This window comes from Protopterus annectens, chromosome 13.part0 (genome assembly GCF_019279795.1).
Source record: "Protopterus annectens isolate FY-2018-M chromosome 13.part0, PAN1.0, whole genome shotgun sequence".
Taxonomy (NCBI): domain Eukaryota; kingdom Metazoa; phylum Chordata; order Ceratodontiformes; family Protopteridae; genus Protopterus; species Protopterus annectens.
This window is the reverse complement of record NC_056747.1, coordinates 13,727,073-13,745,441: the sequence shown is the minus strand read 5'-3', so window position 1 is coordinate 13,745,441 and position 18,369 is coordinate 13,727,073. Positions and strand designations below refer to the sequence as shown.

Sequence of the window (18,369 nt, the reverse complement as noted above, 5' to 3'; positions counted from 1 at the left end):
AAGCCCCTGATTGATCTAATTGCTTTGTTTTGATGTAAAAGTAAGTGTTAAGTTATCCTCCTCTCTGCAATAAAAAGTGGAAAACAGTAAAAAAATGGTCTGGCATCTTGGCAACTAGGTGCAGCGTGGATCCTTTTAAATTTTGTAATAAACCTTCGTGGAACATTTAACAGCGTGTCCAAGCACTTCTTTTTGACTTTACAGTGGTTACGAGTGCTGTGTTCGTTTTTCACAGTTTATGGATACAGGAGGCCTAGCTGCCCCACGTGCAGGGGTAACTTTGTTCACTGGAATGGTGTCGGGTAGATCCAGAACTTCGGTTTCCGGAGGAAAATCAACAACCGGCACCGGAGTAGCCTCCGAGACCGAGGGATGAGTTAACGCAGTGTCGTCGGCCTGGAGCGGTTGAATTACAGCTTCCGAAAAGACCGAAGCACTCGCGGAGGGCTTAGGCGTTATATCAGTGGAAGACGCGGGCTGAGGATGTCGGTCCCGGTCCTTTAGTTTTTTGGTAGTTTGTGCTGTCAGTTGTTCCGACGACATGTTGTAAGCGTAAGATTCGCCAAAAAAGTCTTCGGCAAATTCTGCCCGGTGCCTGAAAGTGCGCTTATTAAAGCAAGCACAGGCCGAGACGTCGTGGTCTGGGCCCAGGCAAGGGAGGCAGTAAGAATGAAAGTCCTTATGAGGTATTTGTTTACCACAAGACAAACAATTATTAACTTTCTCAATTTGTTCTGACATCGGCTGAGGCAAGAAAAAATGTTCCCCAACGGGGTACTTAGCTTTTAGATGACTTCGGTAACTGAAAACACAGGAGCTGACCGACCAGCACTTGCGAACTGCTTCTGCTTCGGGCACCGCGCGGCAAGAAAGACTGAAGAAGATGGCGTCGGCTGATGCCTTTATACTCCAGCCACTCTGATGTCGGGGAGGAGGCGACATCGGCCGACGCCGGACCCAGACTTTGGAATCTGACCGACTGAAGGGCTGCCTGAGGCAGGACAACCCATATGTCAGGACTGCAGTTGCATTCTTGAAGGACATCGTAACTTTTGTCTTGGCTGAAGGTTCAAACGGGCCTTGGGTCAAATGTTGAAGCAGGATAGTTAAGTCCAAAGGTGGAGTAGGACCCTTTACTGCTGGCCTACGCAAGAAGGTTCCTTTGAGAAAGGCTGTGCATAATTTAGTAGAAGTTAAGAAAGAATTATTTTCACTCAGATGGAAGTCTGACTTGGCAGCCAACAGCACCTTAGCAGTAAAAGCTGAAAACTTAAACATGGCTGGTACAGGGGCAGAAAAAGGCTCCAAATCTCTCTTCCAATTAAATTTTCCTAGTAAAAGCTTTTCGAAAAGATAATAAAATATGACGGACTGGGAAGGAAAGCCTGGGCTGTCTAATAATCAGTGGAAATGGAGAAACCATGTGATCAGCTTGAGGCCTGCTATGTCCGGGTGAGTTATCCTTTTCGGGTGAAATAGGAGATCTGGAATGGCGTCCAGTATCTAGGGCAAATGTAGGAGATGAGGCCGCAGGAAAGGAAACCAAATCTGGGTAGGCCAAAAAGGTGCAATGTGGATAACTGTGTTCTTCAATCATTATGGTTTCTGTAGAAATTTTGGGAAGAGAGCCAATGCTGGGTAAGCACAGAGTAGACCAGAGGGCAAATTGTGGATGACAGCATCTCTCGGCGACTCTCCCATTGGAGGGACCAGGGCAAAGAAATTGCAGCACCTGTTACTGAGGGTAGAGGTGAAAACGTCACAGCATGATTGGCCCCATCAATGGAAAATTCTCTCCTTCACTTTGACAATGAGAGACCACTCATAAGGCATCAGAAGGGTCCTGCTTAATTTGTGTGTAATCACAATGACTTTCCTCAGTATTTGTGTTGCTATAAGAAAGTGGCTGTATGAGACTGCCCATTGCCACACTCTCATTGCTTCTCTACATAGTAGGCAAGATCTGGTTCCTCCCTGTTTGGTGATGTACTAGGCTACATACATATTGTCCGTCTGAATAGCAACTGTCCCAAAAGGGACAGCATCTTGAAAGGCATGCAATACAAGCAGACCTTCTCTCATTTCCAGGACATCGATATGTGCCTTGGCCTCTTCTGAGGGTCATGTACCTTGGACTATCCTTGCCAAGTAGTGACCCCACCCCCATGGGAAGTGTCCTGGTCAGCATAGGGCAGGGGAAGAATAAAAAGATGGCCTTGGCAAACTATGTCTGAGTGAAGCCACCAAAGAAGGCATTTTTTGCAAGATTGTGTGATCTTGACTGGGGTGAATAAAGGCTGCTGAAGAACAGACACTGTACTGATAGAGTCCACTGTAGAATCTGCATGGGAAACTTGGCTAGAGGAAAGTAAATTTTACCATAACAGCAGATGTTCTAATCTTTACTGTTACAGTATTCTTTACAATAGGGACCCCTGCCTAGGGCAGCCTGATGTCCAGCCATTATACCAAAAGCTTTAGGTTGTAATAGGTGCACTGTATGCTGCCCGCGCATGGTTTAGGGTATAAAGGTGATGTCCTGGCATATCATCCTTAGAAGTGAAAAGGCCCAGCAAGAACAACAACCTAAGGATATTCTCAGGTAATAGGCACGTCCTTAAGGAAAAAGGACCAGGGAGAAGAGGGAGGGAGTGAATTCTTCAGCAGTGAAGAGAAGGACATCGACAGTTACAGTAAGATTTTACACAACTGTTCTATGTCCTTCCGTATTACTGCTACAATATTCTTTACAAAAGAGAGAGTATAATATCTCAGAAAGAAAACTGGGAGGATGAAAGGCCAGCAGAGCCCTCGAGAAAGCCATGGAGAATGGTCCTGGCAAAACTAGCTCTGGCCCTAGAAATCACATCCAACTTATAGTGCTTAGCAAAAGTATGCACAGAAGTCCAGGTAGCTGAATAGGATTAGTATTCAAACCCTTAAAAAAAGCAACAGAAGAGGGCACATCCCTGGTAGAATGAGCCTTAACAGAAGAAGGAAGGCTCTTCCCATGAAGACAATAGCAAAAATATATGGCTTTAGATATCCAAGAAGAAATAGTTTGCTTGGAAACGACCAAACCTAAAGGCCTAGGATGAAAAGAAACAAAAAGCTGTTGGATTTATGAAAAGCTTCAGTCTCATCCAAATAATATCTGAACTGTCAGTTTAAGTCTATGTTATGCAAAACCTTCAAACCGGCAGATTGCGGAGAATGGAAAAAAGTGGGTAAATGAATAGACTGATTCAGAGACAACTCATTAACCACCTTGGGCATAAAAGATAGATTTGGACGAAGGGACACCTTGTCCTTATGAAAAAAAAAACAAAAAAGGAGGAACAGCCAAAAGGACTTGCAGCTAAGACACCTATCTGGCAGAAGTAAGGACAAAAAGAACAGTCTTCAGAGAACAATGCTGTAAGGAAGCTGAAGCAGCAGGCTCAAAAGGAGCCTAAGTCAATTCTTCTAAAACAAAATTAAGATACAAGAAGGAGGGACAGCCTTCTTGGGAGGTCTAATGTGAAGGACGCCTTTAAGAAACTGTTTGGCCTCAAATCTAGAGGCCAAAGGGGCAGTCAAACGTAGACAAGCAGAAATAGCTGACAGGTGGGCCTTAACAGAAGAATATGCCAACCCAGCATTGTGCATTTCACACAAAAGAGAGAACCAAAGAACATCCACAGTAAGTGGACAACTAAGTGGGTTTCCTGGCCTCCTGTAATACCCAAAGAACGTCCTCAGAAAAAAAGGTGTCTGAAGGGGATCAAAACCCTATCACCCACAATGTCAGTTGAAGAGTGGACAGGTGGGGATGGATGTGTGAGTAGGTCCACCCTGTGAGGCAACTTGTGATGACTGCCCTTGGCTAAATGCAGAAGACTAGGGGAATCAATGCTGTCTGGGCCAAAAGGTAGATTTTGGAAGCATCCTGTTTTATCTTGAACAGGACCTTCTGAATGAGAAGAAGGGGAGGGAAGATATAAAAAAACACCCCCTTCCAAGAATAAGAGAGGGCGTCCACCTTTCAGGCCAGAGAACATGAGACTCGGGTGCAGAATAGAGGAAGTTGTCTGTTCAGAGGGGAGGCAAATAGATCTACTTGAAGAGTACCCCACTGGTGGAAAATGTCCAGAAACACATCCCTGTGAAGCATCCACACATGGGATTGTCTTATGGAACTGCTCAGAGAATCTGCCACTATCTTCTGATCTGAGGGAATGTAAACTGCCTGAAAGGTCACCTGATACTGGATAGCTAGATCCCAAACCTGAACAGCTAATCTGCACAGGAGAGAAGACCTTGTCCCCCTAGCTTGTTGATATACCACATCACTGTGGTATTGTCTGTGAAAATCTTGAAGGGCCCTGGAAGGAAAAGAGAATAAAAAGCTTGAAGAGCCAGAAAAACTCTCATCTCTTTGACACTGATGTGGTCTTTTTGGCAAAAAGACCAAAGGCCCTGCACTTTCAGATGAATGAAGGAGGCCACCCCATCCCGCATCCAAGGCATCTGTGATGAGTTCCTGAGAGGGGACTGGAGGTCGGAAAGGAAGCCTTGGGTTGAAGGACAGCTGGTGAATCCACCACTGAAGCTCCAGCTTGAGGCATGGAAGAAGATGGGCTAGAAAATCTAAAGGATGAGAATGTTGACATCAAACTCCTCAAACAGGAGAATCCAGCGCCTCAAACATCTATCCTACACAGACAGGCTAAAATCCCTGTCCCTCTACTCCGTCTCATACAGAATCCTTAGAGGCCTGACTAAGCAGGATGTCCAGGTAAGGAAATTCCTGTATCCCTCTCAACCTGCAGAAAGCAAACACAGGAGGGAAGCATTTGTTGAAGACCTTGGGGCAGTAGAGAGGCAAAAGGGCAAAGCAGAGAACTGAAAAATTCCTGGAAGCAACAGAGAAACATAAAAACTTCCTGAAAAGGGGATGAATGGGAATGTGTAGACTTCCTGAAAAGGGGATGAATGGGAATGTGTAGACTTCCTGAAAAAGGGATGAATGGGAATGTGTAGACAAGCATCCTTGAGCTCCAGGGAAACTAGAAAAGCCTGAAGAAGTTCATAGGTAAGTACTAGGCTATCGGCCCTAGGGCCTATACAAGCCTAGCCAAACGAGTTCCCAAGAAAATTATTCTCCTGTGCCCCTGTCGAGCAGAGCCACAGCAGTGATTCCTGGGGTGAATTTCCTATTACCCATCCAACTGTCAATATTTCTCTTAAAGAGGGCTAATGAGGAGCTTTGCTTGACATGAATGGGCAGCCTATTCCAGAGCAGGGGAAGTCTCTGGGACAGGAATCTACCCCTCCAGCATGTTCTTTTTATTGTGGTGACAGGGTTTAGGTCCCCGGAGAGTGTGGCTCAGAGAGATTGGGATTTCTTTAAGTGTAGCATGTCCATCAGGTCTGGGTTAGACATGGCTTTGTATGTTAGGCAGAGGTCACCTTAGAGTACATTATATGCGACGGAGTAGAGCTGGAGTTTTTTCAGATGGTTGGCATATGGCATCTGTTTGAGGCCAGTAATCCTCTTAGTGAGGTATTTCTGTGGCCTTTCCAGCTATTGCAGATGTCTTGCGAGGTACATACCAAATGTGGCATTGTACTCTGTGATGGGTCTTCTTCTTTCGGCTGCTCCCGTTAGGGGTCGCCATAGTGGATCAACCGTTTCCATTTCTTCCCCTCCTCTGCATCTTGCTCTGTCACACCAACCATCTGCATGTCCTCTCTCACCACATCCATGAACCTTATTAGGCCTTCCTCTTTTCCTGTTACCTGGCAGCTTCATCCTTTGCATCTTTTTCCCAATATACTCTGCATCCCTCCTCAACACATGTCCAAACCAATGTAATCTTGCCTCTCTGGCTTTGTCTCCAAACCTTCCAACCTGGGCTGACCCTCTAATATACTTATTTCTAATCCTGTCCACCCTCGTCGCACCCAGTGCTAATCTTAACATCTTTAACTCTGCCACGTCCAGCTCTGACTCCTGCTTTTTTGTCAATGCCACTGTCTCCAACCCATATAACATAGCTGGTCTCACTACTCTCTTGTAGACCTTCCCTTTCACTCTTACTGGTACTCGTCTGTCACAAATCACTCCCGACACTCTTCTCCACCCACTCCATCCTGCCTGTACTCTCTTCTTCACCTCTCTTCCACACTAACCATTACTCTGAACTGTTGACTCCAAGTATTTAAACTCATCCACCTTCACAGTCTAAGAAGGGATAAGTAGAGAGGAACAATGACCTCTCTTTTTCTGGAGGAGAACCCCTTTGTGATGAGGTGTGCCACGCAGAAGGATTTCCTGACTACTTTGGTGAAGTGATTATCAAAGGAGAGACTACTATCCACCTGTGTCCCAAGATCTCATCACACATTCGGTGTTTAGTAGGCAACGCCTATGTGGTAGTTCATGGGTACGGTATTTTCCCAAAGGGGATGACAATGCACTTCTTGGCAGTGAGGTTTAGGTCATGACTTTTACACCAAGTATCAGTCTCAGTGAGGCCTCTTTGTAGAATGCCCACATCCTTAGGTAAATCAATTATGGCTCCTAGATTGCAGTCATCTGCAAATTTCATTAGCCAGAGACCAGCTGCATCTGACTGGACTTCAGAGAAGTAGATACCGTACAGGAGAAGACCCAGGCCCGAACCCTGTGGTACTCCGCTTGTCACTGGTCTGAAGTCAGATTTGGAGTCGGCTACTTTCACTGTGTGGGTTCTGTCAGTGAGCCAGTTGGCCACCCATTTTGTGACACAGGGATTTATGACTAGTTCACCGAGTTTATCTATAATATCAGAGTGGAGGATGGTGTCAAAAACCTTGGCGAGGTCAAGATAGGCAGTGTGCACTACCTTACCCTCGTCTACGGCTCTAGTGAATGCTTCGAATGACGTCAATCAGGTTTAGGAGGCACGATCTACCCTTTACAAACCCAAACTGAGTGGGGTCCAGAGTTTGGAGGTTAATCTATGTCTTTATTTATAAGCTCTATGATGATGCATTCCATGGCCTTGCAGACCAGGCTCATCAGGCTAATGAGCGGTAGTTCCTAGGGTCAGTGGTGGCACCCCCTTTGTGGAGTGGAATAATTCTCACTGTGTGCCACCCTTAGGCACAAAGCCTGAAGTGATGCTATGGTTGAACATGGTACTTAGGTGGTGTGCCAGTTCATTCTGAAGTTCATGCAGAACGCAGCCTGGGATGTTGTCCGGTCCCATAGATGCTGTGTTCTTGGCTTTGGAGAGTGCAGTCTTCACCTGTGTGGCCGTGATTTCAGGGGGTTTACAATCATCTGGGATGGGCCCTCTGGGGTGGGGAGGGGTAAAGTTTGCACTGAACCTATCTGCCAGGATGTTGGCAATATCAGTTAGTTCGGTAAATGTAGTGCCATTGTGCTGTAGTTTAGAGCAGATCTGAGTGTTGCCATTGAGATTCTTGGCATAGTTGTAGAAAGCTTTGTGGTTGTCTTTAGAATCCAAGGCAATTTTATTTTTGTAACTATCTTTGGAGGATTTTATGAGGGATCTCTACTTCTTGCTAAGGCTGACCAGGGAGTTCCTGCAGTCATGGGATTTTACTTTTTTCTGCAACAGTTTCTTCCTTCTGTTGTAGAGCTTGTTTATGGCAGGGGACAACCACATTGGCTTCTTTTTCTGGAAGATAGCGTCTTGGTTCTGTTGGGGATGGCATGGTCCATGCACTCGTGTATGTGCTTATACAGTGCATTTGTATACGACTCAGCAGTCGTCCCACTACTTTCCATTTGTGTGGGTGTAATGAAGTTTGCCACTTCTGACCTAAGAAGCCTGAAGTTGGCATTGGAGAAGTTTTTTACTGTGGTTTCCTTAATGGGGAGGGGGGGGGGGCGGATATGGATGTCTAAGGTGATTAGCTTGTGGTCGGACCTGACCAGCGAGGAGTTGACCTCTGGAGTAGAGCATCTATTACCCATACTGTTAATGACCAGGTCCAGGATGTTGCTACCCTTGGTAGGGGTATGGACAAGCTGGTCCAGGGATTGGAATTGATGAATTCCAGAAAATGGGCAAATGAGCTAGTACACGAGTAGTTTTCTCAGTTGATGGAGGGATAGTTGAAATGTCCCAAAATTAGGGTATTGGGCTGTATCTTAATATTATCCAGTACATCAAGAAACATGGAGTGGGCATCCTGGGCCTGGGGATCTGTAACACTCTACAACCTGAATTGCAGACTTGCCTAGTGTTAATTGTACTTGGATAATTTCGGAGGCATTATGTTGAGCAATCAGCCTGGAGGTGTGGATATCCTTTATGAATATGAACACGCCTCCTCCTTTAGCATTTCGGTCCGGGTTGGAAGGCCGAAAGGTGTGGTAAGAATTGTAGCCTGGTAATGCAGGGGTGCTCTCTGGAGCCTTAATCCAGGTCTCTGTCACTGCACAGAGGTTGATGTTCTCCATCTTAAGGAGAGTCTCGAGTGTGTGCATTTTGAGGTTTAGACTTCTAGCATTGAGTAGCATTACCCTAAGATTTCGGTTGTTTATGTCTACTATAGTGGTGCGTTTGACGTTTGAGCCTTGCCTAAAAAAGGAACTATAGGGACAGCAAGAGCCTTAGCCAGTATCTGGAATCCCAGCGGTGACAGGTGCAGGCCATCTCTGGCAAAGCATTATGGCCTGTCGATCATGTCGTCCCAGGCAGATACTGGATCCCCTTGGAATGACACCAGAATCTTAACCAATTGTTGAAGTCAATCATTTTGTCCTTGTACTGTGGCATCATTCTGGGCGATGGCAGGATGCTACTCAGGGCTAGTGTCATACCTGCCTAGGCCACATGGTCAGAGAGCTCCTCCATGTCTCTTTTCATGTAGTCCAGGGAGGTACGTCTCAGGTCATTCACTCCAACATGGACAATGATGGAGTCATACTTGCACTTGTTGTGGAGTGACCTGAGTGCGTGCGTTATATGGTGAATCCTGGCACCCGACAGGCAGCTGACAGTGACTTTCTCCTTGTTCAGCCTGGTGAGGGGGACGTCAGTGTACCTGACTATAGAGTCACCAATGACTAGTGTGCTGGGTACGTTGTTTTGCCTTATAGGTGGAGGATGAGTGGCACACTGATTTTGTGGGCTATGTGTCATTCGTGTAGTGTTGGGGGGTGGTGGTTGCTTGTGTTTTAGCTTTGCAGGTCTCTGTTGTTTGGGCAGATTTTTATTGATAACCTCCATGAATGTAGGTGTGTGTTTTGTATTACTATGTGTGGGTTTGGGAGGTGCAGGTTTTGCTGGACTATGCATTGAGTGCAGTGTGATACTAACCTTCTCCTCCTGTCTAGTCCAGTCTTGGATTGAGAGAGCTTGGCTTCCAGTTTGGCTATATAAGTGCATCTCTCACAGGTTGTAGTGTTGGATGGTAGGAGGAGAGGGTTGTCAGTGTACATGAGGCAATTGCTTCATTGCCCCAAGATGCCCAGATACATCAGGTGGACAGGAGAAAACACCAGGAGCTGACCCTTGGACATGCCTGGTTAGTGCTTATTAATTTAAGTGCTGGGAGCTGATTTCCTATTGATTAGTGAGGAAAGTTGAGTGCTGCAGTAATTTGTAGATTATTTAGTGCTTGCAGCGAGAGTTGGACAAGTGCGGAGCACCAGGAACAGTTATGAGTGCTAAAACTAGAAGACTGGCTAGTTTTAAGGGAACAGAAACAGTTATGAGTGCTAAAACTAGAAGACTGGCTAGTTTTAAGGGAACAGGAACAGTTTTGAGCGCTAAAACTAGAAGACTGGCTAGTTCTAAGGGAAAATCTGAAGAGCTGACTTTCTGGCACTGGGAATAGTTTAATCTCAGTTAAATGCCGCTGCACGGTGCGCAAAACCATGCAAACATAGGTTTTTAAACAGAAAGATAAAAGGAATTGAAATAGCCCAAAACGGCCAATAAAACTACAGATTTTGAGCTGAAACCACTCCTCCAGGTGACAAATAGGCTGTTTCAAAGCTCACCACTCTCACTGATGAACAGAGAATCTTCCCTCTATCTCAAAAAGGTCTAGGCAACACAGAAACTTACAAACAGCCCAGAATTCAGCAATATCTGAAAACCGGACTCTACTAGCTCTAGAAAAGTGGGAAACGAATACAGAGAGAGGATTTTTTTTGTTTGTTTTTTTTTTCAAAAGTTAGAGCAGATACAAGTAAAAAAAAAACACTTTTAAAGCAGGAAAAGAATATCGCACTTGTGTGTAGCCCTTTACAATTAAACAGATGAAAAAAAATTAAAGTGCAACAATATAAGAATTAAAAAAAAACAGTTCAAATAAGAATAGAAATCACTTCTCTTGTAGTAGATAGGCTGCCTAGTGCTTACCACTCTCAATGACAAGTTAGACGGCTTCCCTCCAACACACAAAGGCTTGGGAGGCTCAGAAGCTTACAAACAATCCTGGATACAGCAAATCAGTATCGGGAATAGACTAGTTACAGAAAAGGTGAGAAACAAGTGCAAACGCAGGCTTTTAAACCAGAAAGTTGAGAGAGATGGAAAAACTGCCCAAACCGCCAATAAACTGCAATTTCAGGGCCAGAAACCACTCCTGTTGTGGTAGATAGGCTACCTAGTGCTTAACACTCTCACTGATAAGCTAGAAGGCTTCCCTCCAACACAGAAAGGCTTGGGGAGCTCAGAAGCTTACCAACAGTCCTGGATACAGCAAATCTGTATCTGGACTAGACTAGTTACAGGAAACCAGCTTAGAATTGTTTTTTTTTCCTCCAGAAGCAGCTAAAACAGCATTAAAACAATTCAAGTGCAGTGCAAGCTAGTACACTTGACTGTGCAGCAGTATTAAAGCAAATACAGTTTAAAGAGAAGAGAAAACAAAGTCCGAAGGGATACCATCCGAAAGGAAGGGACACTCAAAAAGGAGTTTAGCTGAGAAATATCCAGAATGAGTTTCAGCTGCCCATTTTACTAGGGACTAAACTTTTCTGGATTAATCCCCTTTTCCCTCTGAAGAGTTGCAACTTCTTGAATTGTTCCTTTAGCCAAAAGGCCATGAAGCACCTCTGGAAAAAAGGACAGCTGTTCCTGAGGAAGTTTAGGAATGCCCAAAAAGGTGGAAAGAGATTTCCAAACCATAAAATACTCCCAGCATTTTATGGAAAGAACCTAGGGGTCTTGGATGACCATTAACCTAATAGGAAGGGACAGGGAAAGACACACAGAAAAAGCAACATCACCGAGAAACAGGGCAAAGAGTCAGTCAGCACTTGGTTTGTCAGGAAAAGGAGGTTTCTGAGTAAGAGGATTTTGGGTAGCAGATGGAGCCCTTCTACCACCCTTTTTACCTTTGGTGGAGGGCGAGACTATCTATGAACAAAGGCAGGCTTGTTAGGGTATTTCCTTTACAATTTGGGAACAGGTAAAACAAAGATATGCTTCAAATCCTGTAAAAGCCTTATCCTTTTTTGTAGGGAATTAAACAAATCTGCAGCAGCAGCACCAAATAAATTATCTTGAGGAGCATCCATCTCTGTAGCCTTGATATAATCAGGTTCATAGGTAGGTAGTAGGCTACTGGCCCCTAGGGCCTATATAAGCCTAGCCAAAAGGTACCCTGGCTTTCGCCACCCAAGAAAATTATTTTTCTGTGCCACTATCGAGCAGAGCCACAGAAGTGATCCCCGGGGTGAATTTCCTATAGGTAAAGGTTGAAGACTGTGCCAGGAATAGCTCTTCAAAACAGATCCAAAAGCAGCAGCCTTATATGAAGTACCAGCTGCATTTAATGAAATGGCAAGCAACCTGGGAAGATGTCCCTAGCAAGGAAAAAGCAAAGGTCTTCCCCTCAGAATCAGGAAGCTCTGAAATAGTCTGACAGGTCTGAAAGAGGACAGCCAAAACATATCTGGTCATTATGTGTTTAGTTCATAGCTCTAAAGGCCTACGTAGCAGAAGAATATACTTTCTTAGCCAGCCTCTCCATGGTTCTGATGTCCTTGTCAGAGGGAAGCAACTTTGTAGAAGGCATCAATTTGGAGGGCTTATCAAAGGTTACCGATACCACAGAAGGGTCAGCCAAGGGGCACTAATAAAGAAACCTGCAGTCATCAGGCACTTTATAAAACCTATCAGTTTTTTTGGGAGCAGTGGGTTGGGAATCAGGAGCTTGAGAGCAGTAGAAAATGCATCCGACAAGGCAGCAAGAACAAGAGGAACAGCAGAGGGCCTAGGAAATTCCATGTGCAGAAGCCCATCTGAACATCAGACAACTGAGCACAGTCCCATTTGAAAAACTCCATCACTCTGGAAATAGTGTCACCAAAAGAAATTTCCTGAAAAGGAGAGTCAGGACTGATGGACTCTTCTTCCTCAGAACTGTAATCAGAGACCCTCCATCAGAATCTGCATCATCATCATCATCAGAAGAGGAGGATAAATCCTGCTCCCTAGGCCTCTTAAGAGGGGTACAAAATCAAACAGCAGCAGGAACTGAAACCCTCTGTGGAGGCTTTAGAGCCATAAGGGCATTAAACAGGCCTTGAGTGAAGTTTTGCCATTCACTCTGCAGATCTTTAGGGGCAGGAGAAACGTGCTTGGTTTTCTGTTTATTTTTGAGAGGAATATCAGCCTTAAACAACTTAGAAGGCTCCGACCATTGATGATATTCTGCTATTGTAGTCGGAACCTCTTCCCTCATTAATATATGACAAACACCCTAGGGTCTTTGGCAATTATCAGCCGCAGTTCCCCCTGTACACCCGAGGTGGATGTCTGCAGGGCCTCCATGGACGTGTGTGAAGTCAGACCTATGCTGGTCATCAAAGTGGTTGCAGCAGAGGAATCTAACAAGGAAATCAGATGATCTTCCAGACTTTCACCAACCTCAAGAGATACGTCCAGTGGAGGTGGAACAGACAAAGAATCTGACCGAGCTTTCTTGGTCTTTTTCTTCACAGACAGCTAAGCAGGGAAGATTCTTCCATACTGTCCTTTGCCAACAGTTTAGATCACTGTTTTTCTAACTAAATCGCTAGGGAAGAAAGCCGACTGCACAATGTCTTACGGACAAAAGCTTGGCAAATCGCACAAGACATATGGTCGTGGGAAGCACCTAAGCAAAACAAACACTGCTTGTAATAATCTTTTCTCCCACATTGGCAATTTCTCTTACTGGATGACATGAAACCAACAACCAAAACAATGCAAAACAAAGATAAGAAAATCAAAAAACCCCAACAGGGCACTTACCTGAAAATAATTTGGTAACCAGCAGACAAACAGATGTTCAGACCGACAGTCGAAGATGGCATTTGAACTGGTGGCAAACGTTCTGGGGATGGTACATCCGGATGTCACCTTTATGCCTTATACAGTGCACGAGGAGCATACATGTGACATATGGTGTACCCATTCCAACCTAAAAGCTTTGGTATAGTGGCTGGAGGTTGGGTTCTCCTAGGCAGGAGATCCTTATTGTAAGGAGTACTGCAACAGTGATATGGAAGGACATCTAGAGTGTCAGCCGCTACCATGGATCCCCAGGGCTTTATAAGATTAGTCAAGCTGGAAGAGAAGGGTCGAAAATCACTTTCTTGACTTGTGATCTGACTGAATTTGTGTTGGAGGAAGACAGGTTATCTAATAAATCGTGTCTAGACAAGCACCTATGAACTCCAGTCTCTGCATAGGTGTGAGATGCAATTTTCTGTAACTCACTGTGATGCATAGGTTATGACACAACTGGAGCAAGTAGTCCCTTGCCTGTAGAAGTATATGTCTGGTTGGGGCAGTTAGGAGCCAGTTGTCTAGATATGGAAACACTGTGAATCCCAGCAGTCTCAGATGAGCTGCTGCCACCACCATGGATTTGGTGAGCACGTTGGGGGCTGTGCTGAGGCCAAAATCTTCTGGAGCACCTGCTCATTTAGATGGGATAATACGCAATGTGAAGATCTATAGAGCTTACCCAATCAGCCTTTCAGAGTAGGAGTAACGCAGACTGAACTGTGACCATCTGGAACCTTGAATATTTCATGCATTGGATTAGTTTGTGGAGATCCAAGATGGGTCTCAAGTCAACTGTCTTCTTTGGCACTAAGAAGAATCTTCAGTAGGTACCGGATCCTATCTGGTGTCAGGGTACCTTCTGGAAGACTCGTTTTTTGAGCAGCGTTTCTATTTCTAATGTTGCTACTTCTCTCTCTGATTGGGTGGAACATCATGGATTCTTTTCATTCTTGCATGGGAATTTGGGAAAATGGTAAGATATAACCTCTGGGTATAATTCTCTGCAGCCAGGAATCTTTCGTGATGGATGCCCAGGTATTTTGGTACAGAGACGGATGCCCTCTGACTGCCTCCGGATGGCAAGAGTTGAGCAACCTTTCAGAAGTGCTGGTACGGATTGTCTGAGAAGGAATCCCAGAAAAGTACAGTTGTGTACACGTACTATAAATGTAGATGTTTGAATGTATTCACTGTTGCAGTCATCACACTTGGGTTATCTGCCTATAGGTAGCCCTCAGTCGGCCCAAATACCAGAGACTTAGTATTTCTGTGTCAGATGCTGTCACTCCAGTACTGACATCAGGTCTTCAGGGGTATATAAACAGGCAGTTGATGTCATTGCATCAGTTTCTCTTGCTCCAAATGTCAGTAGCCCCCAAATAGGGAGCTACATTATGGTGTGGAAAACACCACCAGTAAAAAGTAAATACCAATACCCCTGAAAGGGGGTGAGTAATAGCCATAGAGAGAGAGAGAGAGAGAGAGAGAAGAAACAGGGGGCTGGAGGGAGGGAAACCAGGACTGCAACAGTGAATAGTCTTGAACATCTACATTTATGGTAAGCGTAAACAACTGTACTATGTTCTTCATGTTTCACTGTTGCAGTCATCACATTTGGGTGGATTCCCAAAGCTGAAGAAGGGTGGAGGCAGTCAAGAAGTTATGCCTGGATAGTATGCCTTGCAGGACTGCTACTGCAAAACCTGCCCTGGATTTGGAAGACAGGCAGGTGGTAATGTTTGGTGAAGGTGTTTACAGAACCTCAGGTAGCAGCTTCCAGGATGTCCCTGGTAAGGACTCCCCTGAGAAATGCTGTAGAGGTAGATGTTGCCCTAGTGGAATTTGTTCTGACCCCCTGAGGGGTTGGTTTCCCATGGTGCTTGTAGCAGAAATGGATGCAGTGTGCTATCCATTTTTAAATTTTGTTTTGAAATGGCCTTGCCCTCTGCCCCTGTTGCAAAGCTGACTAGTAAATGGTCAGATTTTCTGAAGGGCTTAGTCTTATGAAGGTAGAAACTGAGCTGCCTGTGCACTTCCAAGGAGTCCAGGATCCTTTCTCCTTTATTTTGAGGATTAGGGAAGAAGGCTGGCAAATGGATGGATTGGTCGAGAGCCACACTGGACACCACTTTAGGCATAAAGGAAGGGTTAGTCCTGAGGGAAACCCTGTCAACATGGAAAATAATGAAGGGTTCCACAGCCATAAGTGCTTGTAACTCAGACACTCTTCTAGCTGAAGTGATGGCCAGAAGAAAGGCTGTTTTCCAAGAAAGGAATTTTAACTCAGCTGACGCAGCAGGTTCAAAGGGGGGGGGGGGAGTGTGAGCTTTTCCAGTATAAAATTAAGGCCCCAAGCAGGTGAGGGTGCTCTTCTTGGTGGCCTTAAGTTGTTTGCCCCTCTCTGGAACTGTTTGATAAGAGGGTGCGAGAAGAGAGGTGGCTCAGTGTTGTAATGAGCTGAAATGGTGGAGGCATGTATCGTAATGGAAGAGGGCAGGCCTTTGTGAAGTAGATCTGCTAAGTAATCCAGGATTAGAGGCAGGGAAGGCAGACTTGTGTCCTCTCCTTTAGACTGAATCCAGGAGCAGAACCTTTTCCACTTATCAGCATAGGATTTTCTTGTACTGGGTCTTCTGGCTTCAAGAATGACAACCAGCACCTGCTTGCTTAGGGTTGCTGGGGAAAAAATTAAGGAATAAGCCATGCTGCAAGACTGAGGGTTTGCAGTTGTGGATTCAAAATCTGTTCCTCCTGCTGAGGGAGCAGGGTTGGGTTATAGTATAGGTGCCAGGGTGGCACCGGTGACAGGCTGCGCAGGAGTGGGTACCAGTGCTGCCGTGGCCAGCCTGGGGCAATCAGAAATGTCCTTGGTCTGTCCTGTCTTACCTTGAGTAATGCTCTTGAGAGAAGGGGCACAGGGGGAAAGGCATAGATTGAGAGATTTACCCACTGAAAAGATAGGGCATCCACTTTCCAGGCCCCGCTGTGAGGATTCCTGGCGCAGAATTTGCTGAGCTGGTGGTAGACCCTTCCCCTTCATCAAAGTCAGTGTTCTCAGTGAGAGTGAGAGATTCCTGACGGGAATCTAAGTGTCTCTTTTTACGTTTCCTTTTCCAACAGACCTCATCAGTGGGATGGTCTGGTGAGGTATCAGAAGCGACAGGAAAGTCCTGAGGGACTGAATGGAGAGCTGAATGGTTTGACTGTCCCAGTGGAATTGAAGAACGTGGCTTAGCGCAAAGACCTGATGGTGGTAAAGATATGTGATCTAAGAAGGTAGGGATGTCCTCTCTCTTGGTAAAGAAAAGACCTCCTTCACTGTCTCAAAAGCAGACAGCCTAGCGGAAACTAAAGCTAATGGTACCAGAGCCAGAATCTGCCAACCCCCAAGTCCCTTGAGGCCCTCCACCCGAGGATGGAGTTTGACCCAAGTTGTCCAGCACCAAAACTCCAAAGGCCAAGGATGGCTCTGATAGTCCCCTGGATCTGACACTGACACTCTAGCTCAGAGTTCTCCTGCTTCAAAAGATTTGGAGCGAGACAGCTCAGGGGAGTGACTGGAGTCGGAGACCAACCTGTCTTCGGATCCAGCGAGTGCACTCCCAGGGAACTTGGATTTGAAGTCTGTGAAACCACAGACTGGATTAGAGAAGGAGTAATTAAAGGAGGACTGGTAATGGGCAGGCTTACGGATCTGATGGGAGACTGGGATGGAATTTCCCCCATCTGGATCTGAGCTCCGAGGAATTTCTTCATCACTCTATCCACTTCGGCCCCAGACAAGCTCCTGGATGGCCTAAGTGAAGAGGTAGTAGACAGTGTTCTGCAGTGCTAATATGGAGACTCCTGTAAAAAAGGGAAATTAAGTTGAGTTGGTATTGGAGCTGGTGAGTAACAAGGGGTCTGGATCCAAGGAGATTTTGCTTTTGAAGAAGTAGGATCCATGGGGGTTAAATCCAATTTCTTTGAAAGTTTGGATTGTGGCTGTAAGAATGGAACCAGAGATGTTGATGGGTCTGGAGATCTTTTTCTTGTATTCTTGTCTTTGGAAACCAAATCAGGCTTTCCTTTGCCTGATTTCATGGATGGGGGGGTTTAGCCCCAGTTGGAAGAAGGAAGTAGGCCCTTCAAAACTAATTTGTTCCTTCTGTCAGCAAGTGCCCTGGCATTGAAGCCAGCAGAGATGGAACATTCAGAATCCAAATAAGTAATGCTCAAGCAAGACACATTCCTTGCGGGCATCTGAATTAAGGATTTTGTGCCCACAGCAAATGCATTTTCTAATCCAGTTGGCTTGCCTGCCACAATAATGAAGACCAAGGACCTTAATCAAACAAGAAGTAACTTCAAAAAAGAAAGGCGGAATATATTATTATTATTTAACAAAGAAAATTAACAACAACAGTAGGAAGAAGTACCCTGTAAGGGGTAGAAAGGGAAAAAGGCATGAGAAGGAAAGCAGGGGTACCGATGTTACCTGAAAAAGCACCAGAGGCTCGGTAGAAGGGAAAGGAAGACCCTGATTAGTAAAACCCTCTCAAATTAAGGCAGAACAGATGAAGAAGCTTAAGGGATAGTCCCGGTGAAAACTAAACTGAGAAACTCACTATTTGTAGCTAAATATACCTGATAACTCGACAGATAGTGGATCCACTTCTGCAGAGGTATGGTGGCAAATGAGACATGGGGTATGCTAGACTGGCAGTGCATTGTGGGTAAAGGAAAGAGCTTGAGAGTTGGATCTGGAGGAAGAGTCCGAGTTGGATCCAAGACCAGCAGTTGAGGACTGAATGAAAATTACATCATCAGATACTATGTTCAGCAAACACAAGCTATTATTCTTATGCTACTAAATGCTAAGTTACACATTTATACAGAAAGTACAGTCTTGTACCTACCATAAATGTAGATGTTCGAGTGTTGACACTGCTGCAGTCATTACACTTGGGTTATCCTGCCGTCAGGCGGTCCCGCAGTCGGCCAGAGTTCCAAAGTCTTGGTCCGGCATCGGTTGCTGTCTCCTCCTCCCTGACGTCAGTGCGACAGGGGTATATAAGATGCAGCATACGCCATTTTC

At 45.4% G+C, this 18,369-nt stretch overlaps 1 protein-coding gene across 1 annotated transcript in view; it reads right to left on the bottom strand.

Annotated features, from left to right (window-relative positions):
* Positions 1–18,369, bottom strand: part of UBXN6 (UBX domain protein 6) — a 1,665,022-nt gene that overhangs the window by 995,285 nt on the left and 651,368 nt on the right. The window lies entirely within an intron of this gene.